The sequence below is a fragment of the Lissotriton vulgaris genome, chromosome 3_1 (assembly GCF_964263255.1).
Source record: "Lissotriton vulgaris chromosome 3_1, aLisVul1.2, whole genome shotgun sequence".
Classification (NCBI taxonomy): Eukaryota; Metazoa; Chordata; class Amphibia; order Caudata; family Salamandridae; genus Lissotriton; species Lissotriton vulgaris.
In genome coordinates this window covers 1,527,903,905-1,527,917,717 of record NC_141689.1, presented here as the reverse complement: position 1 = coordinate 1,527,917,717, position 13,813 = coordinate 1,527,903,905, and the positions used below count along the sequence as shown (strand labels likewise).

Sequence of the window (13,813 nt, the reverse complement as noted above, 5' to 3'; positions counted from 1 at the left end):
TGCTTGTAGCAGGCAGGGCTGCTGTCCTTGAAGAAACGGGAACTTCGTACTGCTCCAAGCTCACGGACCTGCCATGTCCTTTCATTTATAGCGCAGCGGTCTGGTTGCCAAAGGCTTTTCGGGGACATGTCGGTAACTGATCTGGAAAGCAACTCTGCCCATTGTTTCCATGGGCTTTGTGTTGCTTTCTGTTCTGTGCTTTTATTTGTTTTAATCCGTCCAACGGGTCTTTCCCCTCCCTTGAAGCATTCGTCCTCTCCCTTCATTTTATAAGGAGAGAGAGGTCCTACACCCGGACTCCGCTCAGGGCGAGCCTTGGACAGTCCGGGCTGCACCGTGATGGTTTGTCACATACCTGCTACATTCTCTTCAGAGCGCGCGCTGATGTACCGAGTTTGAGATCAGCTTCTAGGCGCTTAATCTCCGATCCTTTATACCTGCTTCGCTGGCCGAGACTAGAGCCAGCCTTCCCGAGGCACCAAACCCTCGCCTGCCCTGGGGGAGCAATAACCACCCACTCTCTCCCCTGCAGAGCCCTTATAATTGCTCCGGCGGAATTTAAGTTCAATTTTGTACCAGTATACCTGGAAATGCTGATTAGCATATGGGCCCCCAGAATCCTCTGCGCACAATGTATCCTTTTTATGAGGTTTACGAGTCATAGAGTAGAGTTCAGAGTATTCCTGCTCGCAGTCAGAATCATTGTCTGTGTCTCTGGGTGATGTGTGTAGGTGACCTTTGCTCTCTCTAGGTGTCCTGAGTTTCATCTCCCGAGGGTATCTCGAATGACGTTTGTTTCTTTAGCTTTGCGCAGTGGCAGTATCGTAGCCAATGAGGTCTAACCGAGGCGCGATTATTGCTTATTGAAAACTTTACCCAATACCCCGCTGTGGCGACTTGAAATATAGTCGCCATTGCAATTTTTGACAGTCTCCACGGAGGCTGATATTACTGGTCTAAAACAGAGAACACCTAAAGAAATCAGTCAGAGTTTCTTTAGAGTTTACAGATCTGTTAGAAGTTATCATATGTTTAAGTCCAGGTTCTACAAATTAATACTTTGTACTGTAATGTGTTACGCCTATATGTTAGAACGGAATTTCTGGCTCACCGCCTCCTCCTTGTGCATTTTCTTACCTCTCTTTCTGGTAAGTTGGTTTTCGGGGCTATGTTGCAGATGTTTGCTTTTCTGGTGGCCCGATTAAATCGACCTCCTGAGGTAGACTCACTAACTCTGCCCATCCTGTCCTTTTAAATGCTGTAATTGCAAGGTATTGCTTCTTGGTAGTTTTACTTTCCGTGCAGGTGTAATGCAGGAGGACTCGTATGAAGCAACACTGCAAACTGAGTTGCTTTGAATCGCATTTTCACTTTAATCGGGTGAACTGTTTGCTTTTTCGCAATCTGCTCGGGTGGAAAACACGATGGCTGTTTTTTTATGTCTCAAGAATAATTTTGCCTCTGACTCAACAAAAAGGGTGTAGGCATGCCTTTGGACGCGGTAAGTCACCGATCAGTCCCCGTTGTAGGTTAGGATGCTGAAAGTATGCACTTTTTTGAAGTCCGCTCTCTTAGCAGTTGCCTGTACTTGTGGTGAATGGTGACGCCAACTTATAAGTTATGGGCAGTTGGTTTCAACCTGTGGAGCAGATGTTGTACTCTTGAGGGATCTTGCTTGGTTGCGTAGCTCTAGTAAGTTGTAGTGGATCGGATTGTTTGCAGATTGTACCTCATCATGTTGTGTTTCCGGTCCAATTCATTAAGAGGCATGGAGACCGAGAAAGAAAGGCTTTTGGAGTGACTTCCTGCTGCTTTTCCATATTCAGATCGTCTCGACCCACAACACAAAGGACACCAAGAACGAAGTTGTATGCATTCCCAAGGACATTGCTTGTGGAGAGGCTCTTGAGTGACAACCTAAAGAGGAAGAACCCTGGTGCCTTGAGGGGGACAGAAGCCTCCAGACACAGAGGATGCGATGGTTTGGACTCATGGCCTGATATGATCCAGGATATTCAGGGAACTTTGGGGTGGAGATCACAGACTAAGGGAATAATAGGTGACTAACACACTCAGGCACACAAAGTAGAGAAATACATAGGTCTGAAGATCAGGTGAGGAGACCTGTGAGTTGCAGTGGAATATGTGTGTCTAGTGGTGCGCCTCTGGCCAATGCTACGGACTCCATGAGTTTCGAAAGCTTCATTTATCAGACATTTGTCCCAAAATTACTCCCGATACTAAGCACCGTTTCATGAAAGGCCATTATCCCCAAATGTGGTCCACTTTTTCTTTCGGTGCCCGGGCCTAATTGTGCTCTCAGTCCGACCCTGGCGCACAGGCATGTGGTGCCCCTAGGACACTTCTGTAATATGACCACAGGAATCCTTTCCATGCCCTGCTTTCGTGCTCTCGCATAGATATTTAGAGAAAAATACTTTTTGAGGATGCCTGTTCATGTGCTGTGACTGTGCCTGAAATGAAATGAAGATGCAAGCAGTAGTACCAAAATATTGTAAGGTTGAGTGATCGTTAACAGTTTGCCAAGCTAGTCCGCAGAATGTGTGTTTACATATTTTGTTGTGTGACAGATGGTGCAAACGATAGCTGTCCCCGAGAATACTTTGCTTATAATATGTATTGACTCTTATTACTTACCTAATCCACGTGCTGTAATTTGCAATCGTTTTACTTAGGAGTTTTATTACCTTAGCAGTACCACTACCACCCGTATGCAGCAGAAAACTGGCAATTGTAGAACAGTTCATTGTACCTTGGAATTCTCTCTCTTCCTTATTTATCTGCTTCAGTCTTTAAAACATATTGATTTCAAACATCTCTTATGTTAGATGAAGATTAGTGAAATGAAACTGTTGTATTGCAGCGCCAATAATTTCCAATTTGTGGCGATAACGCTACCATGTGGCTGGTACTGGAATTTTACTAAATATGTTTTATTGCTGAACACTTTGCGTGCCACAAACCCTTATTGTCCCCTTTCAGAACAATCCAACGCTTTGTATTATATTGCAACATTTATCTAGCACTCACCCCCCCCCTACATGGAACGTTGAAGCACTTCCCTTCTAGGGTAGCATGTCAGGTGGGTGTAGGGAGACCAACTGGCATGGTGGAAATTCAGGACGGTGAGTGTAAAAATTCAGGACGAGGGGTCAAAATTCAGGACAAAAATTCAGGACAGAAGGTCAAAATTCAGGACAAAAATAATTTGCAACAAAAGGTATGTTTTATAGACACATCAGAGGAGGTCGCGCAACCGTATATAGGTAAGTTGACAACCAACATAAGTACAAGTCAAAATAAGTTTATATTAGTTTGAGACAATCATGCACTTCACTTTTTTTTGGTATGCGTGCAGTTTTGAGCAACTCTTCAGGTCTTTTTGTTGTTTTATATGATCATAATCTATTTATATGGTTATCGCACTGTGTTGTTCAGTGTAATATTTTGTTTACAGTTCATCGTCCTGAGCAAGCATGTCTAGTGAGAGAAGTGGTCAGATGGACTTTATTACTAGCATCTCATATCTGAGTGCCACTGTGAGATATAAAGCAGCACGCATAGGATGTAGCTAAATGGGTCTTGCTCTGCTGGACTAGAGTGCAGTCCTCTGAGTGACCAGCTTTGAGTCCAATGGCACTGGATTCAAGCTAGCCTGGCTGATGAGGGGTGTTACCCCGAAACTGGTACCAGGATGCTTGTTTCTGGTCCAGTGAGGACCTGGCTTGGCAGTTCAGGCTGGACTGTTCCCAAGAGGGACAGGGCCAAGACCGATTTGTATATGGCTGGGTCGGAACTGGGGTGGCAAAGTGAGCTAAAGAATGATTAATGATGGATTCAACCCAGATCTGTGACACAGGTGTCTGAAAAGTTTCAGCCTTCTGTCCATCATCTCTTTGTGTTTGCACTGTGAGATGTAAAGCAGCTCACATAGGATTCAGCTAAATGGGTCCTGAACTGCTGGGCTAGAGTGTAATCCTTCAAGTGGCCAGCTTTGTGTCAGATGAATATATTATACATATAATTTTAACAAAATGAAAATAACTTGGCTAATGTGAGACCTAATAAATTGTGCCAACGTCCATGGGCAAGTACATTTGCTATTAATGATGATGACATTGCACCCCAGTCTGAAATATGAAAATTGCACCAAGGCACTGAACTGCTGTTGTTCGCATATACAGAAGAAGAGAGCACAAGGATAGTACCACATCTCTCCTGCCCCGTGTGTTCCTATTTCCAGAGCACTGAAAGTATGCTTTGTCTTAAATTCAAACATTGTGCATGAGAAAATGAAAGCAGACTCTAGGGAAAAATGAAACACGCACATTCTCTTCGTAAAATGTTTAGACAAGCAGTTTATTTTCTTTTTTCAGTTGTGCAGACTCCACTCAAATTGGCTGAGGGATCTGTAAAAGGAATATGGAAGGGTAGGGGGAGCACATGATGAAAATACTACAGGACACTACACAATAGATTTCACAATAGCAGGAGTACAGAGAAACAATTTGCGGAGCACCATATAAATTGATGTCATCACAGGAGTAAACATTTAGAAGGATCACATTATCATAGAAATGGTAATCATTGTAGCATGTCCACATAGATGTGCAGAAGGTGTATGACATGAAAGCATGACAAGGGAATTGCCTGATCAATGCTAACCTTGAGATATTGAAATATCCACAGTTTAAAAAAATCCAGTCCAAAGAGATGCCAGGAAGATATACAATAGTAAATCGGAGCGTAAGCAAGAAGAGTGGACGAAAGCAGGGTAAGGGTAGAAGAGCAGTATAGTTATACCAAGAAGATGAGGATGACAGGTGGGGCAGTATAACATAAAGTGTCATGCCCCTTCACGTGTAGCTTGTTTTTATGTGTCAGCAGATGTACTGAGGTGATATGTACTTTTTTAAGATATACATGATCGAAATAAAATTTCTATGATGATGATATGATGCAAACCCCTACGGTTTACGTCTCCACTGACTGTAGCGTGCAGGACACAAATGACCTCAAATGGTGCAAGACACGTTTCTGCTGACTGCTGTAGTAAAATGATGAAGAAGAGCTACAGGACATCCATATGTACACTACCTAGGACAGAGCTTTAAGTGGGATGAAAAAACTGGAGGGTCTGTCAAAAGGGCTTGGCCGTTGTAACTAAGAGCGTGACTAAAACACGTAAGCTAAGTAATCTGTGTTTAGCATATTTTGCCTCCCGACTGGTAAATTTGCTGCTTCTGTCAGTGCATCCAGATAAATAACACAATAAGTAACAATCCACCTAGAACAAGCCACTTTTGGCTTTGTCAATGGTGGTTAATTGCATAAGACAAATAAGCAACAACTTTGGCATCGTAAATAATATTGAAAATGCTTCAGTTCTAAAATTATGAGACTGTGAAAGAACTGTAACCGGTCTCTTTGGAGTTACATCAAAGGCAGTGAAGGGTGGAACTCCAGCAGAGTTAAGATGATGATTCCACCCTGAGGATTAGGGCAAAAATGGAGAGCCCAATAGGGAGCCAGCTCAGCACCTGCTTTTTTAGAACTACACCCGACGCTGAGCACATGCAGGACCCGGCCCACTTAAAGCCCTGACCTAGTTAAGCATCCTGATTCATGAGGCACCGGCACACACAATATCACATCCCATCTGTGATTTATTTTGATGTTAGTTGCTAGGTGACATTGATATATGTATATTTACTGCAGCTAATATACTACCACTTCCAAAGCCTGCATTTCCACAGTGAAAAGCGCAATAAGAAAAAAATCCTGTTTAATGCTAGGATACCACCAACAGGTCAATCCACCAAGGGACGCATGTCAACGTTTTTTTTTTTTTTGTTATAAAGTCTTTGAATCACGCTTCGAAACATCTTTTTACAATGTAAAGAACCTGTTTTAAGAGTGAGGAAAGAGTTTCTTAATTGTGAAAGGGGTTTTGCAACACCTTCTGAATTGTAAACATGAGATGGCATGAAAGAGTGATTTGCATCCTCTTTGTGAGTCGCAATGCAATGTAACAGTGGTTTGGGACCTCAGTTGTAGTTGAAAATCACACACTGCACAGCTCAGCTTGGAACACCTTACAATATCATGGAAAATTAAGAACTATTTCACCTCAGGCAGCTTAGGTCAATTAACACCTATTTATTTCTCATTCAAGCAGCCTTTACATTCACAGATTAACCAGCCCGGCACCCTGGCTGCCCCTCCCTCTGAATCACTGCAGCGGAGACCCCCTCCTTTCTGCCTGAGCTGAGCCATCTCAACTGCTGAACATTTGTCCTTTGGCCCCAAGGCTAGAATTACGGACAAATGCCGTCCATGGAAACTTCCATCACTTACATCGGACACAACAGTAAATTCACGGACTGCCCATGAAAATTACGAACGGTTGGTCACCCTAGGTGTGTGGTTGGAAGCAGTGCTTTAAATGGGCCGGTGCTGTCCACTTCTGAGTATCAGCACTTTTGAGGTCAAGCCTGGGCGGCGCATGCGCTGCTCTGCGAGGCATGCTGTATTGAGATGTGGCATTCAAGCTCCACCCATTTCCCCGCCCATCTTTTCAATTGGCTCCCCTTACTGTCCTTGCAAAATCATTGCTTTTTATTCGTGATTAGGCTAGTAGTCTTTCATCATGGTACCACCTTGTACCTGGCAAGCACGAGTTTGTGGATACCCTGAGAGTCGCGCATTCTTCATAATAGGGTGCACTTTCCCTGTGTGCACGGCGCAAACAGGGAAAGTTTACCCTATCTGTAATAGGCCCCCAGGAGCTGTGGAATCCCAGTCTTAGTGCAGCAACTGTTTAAAATATTGAGAGCCGCCTCTGTAATCCAATGAGCAGAGCTGTGTTGTGTACTCCCCTTGACATCGGTGTTCAGGGTGGAAAAAGTCTCTGCCCTTAACCCCCCTCCTCAAAAATGCTGAAAACTCCTACTGCGCCAACTCGAGAGCTGTTAGATGTAGTTAGCAGAGGTGTGTCCTACAATTTCATTAAATAGCTTATTCACTAAAATCTGTGCTGGAGTATCCAAGTGTAGACTATAAATAGAGGCCCTTCTAAGTTTGGCATTGGTGGTCCTATTTTTTTATTTTGTTATTAAGTTCACTAGTACCAGGGGCCCTTTAGGTGCTTTACATTCAACTGTAACCATAGACTTAACAGTTCAATATCAAAAGGCAATAACACAGTACTTGAAATATTACCAGCTTTGTTCTCGCACGTCTGCCCTGCTGTCCTGTGGATGAAGAGCTTGCGTCTCTGAGCCCCCTGGTCCTACTACCCCTACCACGGCGAACACCCGGCTTCCCTGGCAAATGTTTTTGGCCGCACTAGCCGGGATCTTCCTGTGTGCCTCCGGAACGCTGTACGTACAGGTCCCTGGTGAGAAGCTCATATAAGAATTGGCTCCGCAAGAGGCCATTAATCGAAGGGGCATGGAGTGTGGAGACACTTGTAAGAAGAGGAAAGGGAGGCTGAAAGGGCAAAGTATTCCGTTGGCCAGTTGGTGGAAGTCACGCTTAATGTAGCAAATCTGTACATAATCACACCAAGAAATGCATGTTTTAGGACAGTGTCACCCTCCTTCGTGGAAGTAGAGGGAGCAGATGAAGAATGTTAGAAAAGGATAACGGTGTGGGGGCGAAAGAAGAGGCGGTACCCTGGAATGTAGAGGAGAGAACCTGGGAGCAAAAGACATGAGAAAGGCCAACTAGATTAAGATGAACGAAAAGTAGAAACTAAGGGTGTGCAAAGTTTATTTTGAACGCAGCCTTTGAAAAACTCTATAGACATTTTTGCTTTTTTAATTATTTTATTTTACTTTACCTCATTCCATTTAAATATTTACCTTTTTCACCAATTTATGTTATGTTTTCGTGTGTGTAGCACGAGTACACGTTCCGTGGTGTTTGGACTCCCTTTGTTGGGGAGTTGTAAAAACGAACAATCAGTTGTATCTTATGTTTGTGTGAGATTAGTAGAGAGTATGTTCAATCGGTCAGTTTATAAGTGATTCAGTAGATTAGTATGAAGGTAAATTGCGTTTGATTTGAGGAGATATTTGTAGAGTTTTTGCTTTTATGAGTCACTGTAGAAGTGCAGAGGTTTCTCCTCTATTGGGTGCTCGGTTACAGCAGATGTTCTTCATCCATGCGTAACAAATTCGGTGGGTGAGTGAGTATAATGACTGTTTACCCTGCTGACTGTGAAGATTTGTGTTGTCTCCGCCATCTTTACCTGGCACTTGAGAATCAGTGACCTGAATTTGCTGCTCTTTGTACAGTGGTCCCCGAGATCTAGTATCTTGGTATCCTGTTGATTGCCGCCCAGGTCAGGCCAGTTTTCAGTGGCCTTTGTGACTAGAAAGTAGTTAAGCAATGCTTGTAGCAGGCAGGGCTGCTGTCTTAGAAGAAACTGGAACTTCGTACTGCTCCAAGCTCACTGACCTGCCATGCCCTTTCATTTATAGCGCAGTGGTCTGGTTGCCAAAGGCTTATTGGAGACATGTCAGTAACTGATCGGAAAAGCAACTCTGCCCATTGTTTCCATTGGCTTTGTGTTGCTTTCTGTTCTGTGCTTTTATTTGTTTTAGTCTGTCCAACGGGTCTTCCCCCTCCATGAATCATAGACCCCTACCTTCACTGTATTAGGGAGAGAGAGGTCTTACACCCGGACTCGGCTCAGGGCGAGCCTTGGACAGTCTGGGCTGCACCTTGATGGTTAGTCACATACCTACATTCTGTTCAGAGCGGCTGTAAGATGTCCCGAGTTTGAGAGGAGCTTCTAGGCGCTTAATCTCCGATCCTTATACCTGCTTCGCTGGCCGAGGCTAGAGCAAGCCTTCCCGAGGTACCAAACCCTCGCCTGGCCTGAGGGAGCCATAACCACCCACTCTCTCCCCTGCAGAGCCCTTATAATTGCCCCGGAGGAATTCAAGTACAACGTTGTACTAACAGACCAGGAAATGCTAATTAGCATATGGGCCCCCAGAATCCTCTGCGCACAAATCATCCTTTATTATGAGGCTCGCGATTCATAGAGTACAGGTCAGAGTATTCCAGCTCGCAGTCCGAAGTATTGTTGTCTGTGTCTCTGGGTGTTGTGTGTAGGCGACCTTTGCTCTCTCTAGGTGTCCTGAGTTTCATCTCCCGAGGGTACCTCGAATGACAGTTTGTTTCTTTAGCTTTGCGCAGTGGCAGTATCGTAGCCAATGAGGTCTAACCGAGGCGCGATTATTGCTTATTGAAAACTTTACCCAATACCCGGCTGTGGCGACTTGAAATATAGTCGACATTGCAATTTTTGACAGCCTCCAAGGAGGCTGATATTACTGGTCTAAAACAGAGAACACCTAAAGAAATCAATCTGAGTTTCTTCAGAGATTATCGATATTATGCCAGTATGTACGTTTTTAATCAAGCTTCTAAAATTAACTTTCTAGGGTAATGTATTATTTACACCTCTTTGTTAGGACCCCCAGACGGAATTTGTGGCTCTCCGCCCGGCGAGTGATCTGTGCAGGAGCAGCACGCTGGTTCCTGCAGCTACCTCTCTCTCTCCAGCCCCTCCCATCTCCTCCTTGCACCATGCACCCTCTCCCGGACTCAAAGCACTCTGTGCTCTTTACCTCTGGCGATAATCGGGTCACCTTCCTGAGCCCCCCTCCACCCCCAGACCCCTCTAGTGATCTCCTGGCCCCTATCGCTGCTCTCGTTCCTGCCGCTCACCCACTGCTCCTCCTGTGCTCAGGGCAACATTTTGGGGTGGGCGGTATGTAATCACTCTACCCTCTCCCCCCTCCCCCCCCCCACACACACACACAACACCTTCATTCCACTGCACCCACACGTGCAGCTTTAGCCCCCTTCCTCCGGCCTCCTGTGCTAGAACGGGGTTCCTGCGCTTTGCCTGGTGCAGGAGACCGGATTCCCATGTCTGCTCTTCGTGTGTCCTCATTCCCCCCAGCCTCATTTATAGGGCAGTGGTCTGGTTGCCAAAGGCTTATTGGGGACATGTCGGTAGCTGATGTGGAAAGCAACTCTGCCCATTGTTTCCATTGATTTTTTGTTGCTTTCTAGTCTGTGCTTTTATTTGTTTTAGTCTGTCCAACGGGTCTTCCCCCTCCACTGAAGCCTAGACCCCTACCTTCACTGTGTTAGGGAGAGAGAGGTCCCACACCCGGACTCGGCTCAGGGCGAGCCTTGGACAGATGGTTTGTCAATACCTTTATTCACTTCAGATCGGCTGTAAGATGTCCCGAGTTTGAGAGGAGCTTCTAGGCCATGGGTACTCACAAACTTTCTCTAGGGGGCCAAATTTACAGTGTGGTTTATGTCCGAGGGCCGCACTGGTGGGGGCGGGGTCAGTGGGGGAAGGGGCGGGGCTAGAGCAACAAGAAAAAAACTGTGACCATGAGGTTGATCACAGGTCCCCGCAGCGGACGCCTTCGTCCACTGAGCCACCAGACCCGGCATACACACATCTCTCTCTCTCTCTCTCTCGTTCTTTCTCTCCCTCACTCTCTCTCCCTCCCTCTCTCTTCCTCTGTCTCCATCTGTCTCCCTCACTCTGACTATATCGCTCCCTCTCTCCCTCTGTATCACTCCCTCTCTCCCTCTGTCTCACTCCCTCTCTCCCTCTGTCTCACTCTTTCTCTCCCTCTGTCTTGCTCACTCCCTCTCTCCCTCTGTCTCACTCACTCTGAACGTCTCACTCTCTATATCTCCCTCTCCATCTGTCTACCTCTCCATCTCTGTCTACCTCTCCATCTCTGTCTTCCTCTCCCTCACTCTGTTTACCTCTCCCTCAGTTTCCCTCTCTCTCACTCTGTTTCCCTCTCCCTCAGTTTCCCTCTCCCTCACTCTGTTTCCCTCTCCCTCAGTTTCCCTCTCCCTCACTCTGTTTCCCTCTCCCTCAGTTTCCCTCTCCCTCCTTCCCTCTGTCTCCCTCTCTCCTTCCCTCTCCCTCCTTCCCTTTCCCTCCTTCCCTTTCCCTCTTTCCCTCGGTCTCCCTCTCTCTCCTTCCCTCACTCTGTCTCCCTCCCTCACTCTGTCTCCCTCCCTCACTCTGTCTCCCTCCCTCACTCTTAGCGGGCTCCCTCACTCTTAGCGGGCTCCCTCACTCTTAGCGGGCTCCCTCACTCTTAGCGGGCTCCCTTACTCTCCTTCCCTCTCCCTCCTTCCCTCTCCCTCCCTCCCTCCCTCCCTCACTCTCTCCTTCCCTCACTCTCTCCCTCCCTCACTCTCTCTCTCCTTCCCTCGCTCTCTCCTTCCCTCGCTCTCTCCTTCCCTCGCTCTCTCCTTCCCTCGCTCTCTCCCTCCCCTCGCCCTCCCTCTCTCCTCGCCCTCACTCTCTCCTTCCCTCACTCTCTCCTCGCCCTCACTCTCTCCTTCCCTCACTCTCTCCTTCCCTCACTCTCTCTTTCCCTCACTCTCTCCTCCCTCGCTCTATCCTCCCTCGCTCTATCCTCCCTCGCTCTCCTCCCTTCCTCTCCCTCCCTCTCTCCCTCTTCCTCCCTCCCTCTCCCTCGCTCTCCCTCCCTCGCTCTCCTTCCCTCGCTCTCCTTCCCTTGCTCTCCTTCCCTCTCTCTCCTTCCCACTCCCTCCTTCCCTCACTCTCCCTCTATCTCTCCTTCCCTCACTCTCCTTCCCTCTCCCTCCTTCACTCCCCCTCCATCTCTCCTTCGCTCCCTCTCTCCTTCCTTCCCTCTCTCCTTCCCTCACTCTCTCCTTCCCTCGCTCTCTCCTTCTCCTTCCCTCTCCCTCCCTCACTCTCCCTCCCTCACTCTCCTTCCCTCTCCCTCCTTCACTCTCCCTCCATCTCTCCTTCGCTCCCTCTCTCCTTCCTTCCCTCTCTCCTTCCCTCACTCACTCCTTCCCTCGCCCTCCCTCTCCCTCGCCCTCACTCTCTCCTTCCCTCACTCTCTCCTCCCGCACTCTCCCTCCCTCACTCTCCCACGCTCTCCTTCCCTCACTCTCTCCTTCCCTCGCTCTCTCCCTCCCTCGCTCTCTCCCTTCCTCGCTCTCTCCTTCCCTCACTCTCCCTCCCTCTCCCTCCCAGGCTCTCCTTCCCTCGCTCTCTCCTTCCCTCGCTCTCTCCTTCCTCCCCCTCCTTCCATCCCCCTCCTTCCCTCCCCCTCCTTCCATCCCCCTCCTTCCCTCACTCTCCCTCACTCTCTCCTTCCCTCGCTCTCCTTCCCTCGCTCTCCTTCCCTCACTCTCTCCTTCCCTCACTCTCCTTCCCTCTCCCTCCCTCACTCTCTTTCTCTCCCTCCCTCGCTCTCTCCCTCCCTCACTCTCTCCCTTCCTCGCTCTCTCCTTCCCTCGCTCTCTCCTTCCCTTGCTCTCCCTCCCTCTCCCTCGTCCTCCCTCTCCCTCGAGCTCCCTCTCCCTCACTCTCTCCTTCCCTCGCTCTCTCCCTCCCTCGCTCTCTCCCTTCCTCACTCTCTCCTTCCCTCGCTCTCTCCTTCCCTTGCTCTCCCTCCCTCTCCCTCGTCCTCCCTCTCCCTCGACCTCCCTCTCCCTCACTCTCTCCTTCCCTCTCCCTCCCTCACTCTCCCTCCCTCACTCTCCTTCCCTCACTCTCTCCTTCCCTCACTCTCTCCTTCCCTTGCTCTCCCTCCCTCTCCCTCGTCCTCCCTCGTCCTCACTCTCCCTCGTCCTCACTCTCTCCTTCCCTCGCTCTACCTCTCCCTCCCTCGCTCTACCTCTCCCTCGCTCTCCTGCCCTCACTCTCCTGCCATCACTCTCCCTCACTCTCCTTCCCCTCTCTCTCCCTCCCTGTCTCTCGCCCTCCCTTTCCCTCCCTGCCTTCCTCCCTCCACCTTGCCCGTTTGTGCCCGGGCTGAGACAGCTTCTGGGCAGGCACACACACAAACACAGCCTCACCGGAGCACTTCACACTTCTTCAAAAGACACTTCGTATGTTAATGAGGCTTTGTCACCTCTTAGCCCCCCTGCAGCCCCACTCTGACTACGAAGGGAATCGCCCGGCCCCCACAGAGCAGCAGTCTGAGTCGCGCTGCGCAGGGGTTTTTGCTGACACTGTAAAAAAAAAAAAAAAATGTAAACACGGGTACATGTCTGCAAGGTCCGCGGGCCGCCAGGGAAGGCTTGCCGGGCCGCCCCTGGCCCGCGGGCCGTACTATGAGTACCCGTGTTCTAGGCGCTTCCTTTCCGATCCTTATACCTGCTTCGCTGGCCGAGGCTAGAGCGAGCCTTCCCGAGGTACCAAACCCTCGCCTGCCCCGAGGGAGCCATAACCACCCACGCTCTCCCCTGCAGAGCTCTTATAATTGCCCGGAGGAATTCAAGTTCAATGTTGTACCAGCAGACCTGGAAATGCTAATTAGCATATGGGCCCCCAGAATCCTCTGTGCAGAATGTATCCTTTGTAAGAGGTTTACAGGTAATAGAGTACAGTTCAGAGTATTCCAGCTCGCAGTCAGAAGTATTGTCTGTGTCTGGGTGATGTGTGTAGGCGACCTTTGCTCTCTCTAGGTGTCCTGAGTTTCATCTCCCGAGGGTACCTCGAATGACCTTTGTTTCTTTAGCTTTGCGCAGTGGCAGTATCGTAGCCAATGAGGTCTAACCGAGGCGCGATTATTGCTTATTGAAAACTTTACCCAATACCCCTCTGTGGCGACTTGAAATATAGTCGCCATTGCAATTTTTGACAGTCTCCACGGAGGCTGATAATGCTCGTCTAAAACAGAGAAAAACTATAGAAATCTTTCTGAGTTTCTTTACAGTTTACAGATATTTTGTTAATAGATTG

The 13,813-nt window shown here is 48.2% G+C and overlaps 1 protein-coding gene and 3 non-coding genes across 4 annotated transcripts in view; all 4 read left to right on the top strand.

Annotated features, from left to right (window-relative positions):
* HADH (hydroxyacyl-CoA dehydrogenase) overlaps positions 1-13,813 on the top strand; it is a 307,472-nt gene that overhangs the window by 194,993 nt on the left and 98,666 nt on the right. The window lies entirely within an intron of this gene.
* On the top strand, positions 803-942 carry LOC147728128 (U4 spliceosomal RNA). Its single transcript, XR_015309741.1, has one exon. It is a non-coding gene; the product is annotated as a U4 spliceosomal RNA (small nuclear RNA).
* Positions 9,220-9,359, top strand: LOC147728127 (U4 spliceosomal RNA). The gene has a single exon (XR_015309744.1). It is a non-coding gene; the product is annotated as a U4 spliceosomal RNA (small nuclear RNA).
* Positions 13,588-13,727, top strand: LOC147728126 (U4 spliceosomal RNA). The gene has a single exon (XR_015309745.1). It is a non-coding gene; the product is annotated as a U4 spliceosomal RNA (small nuclear RNA).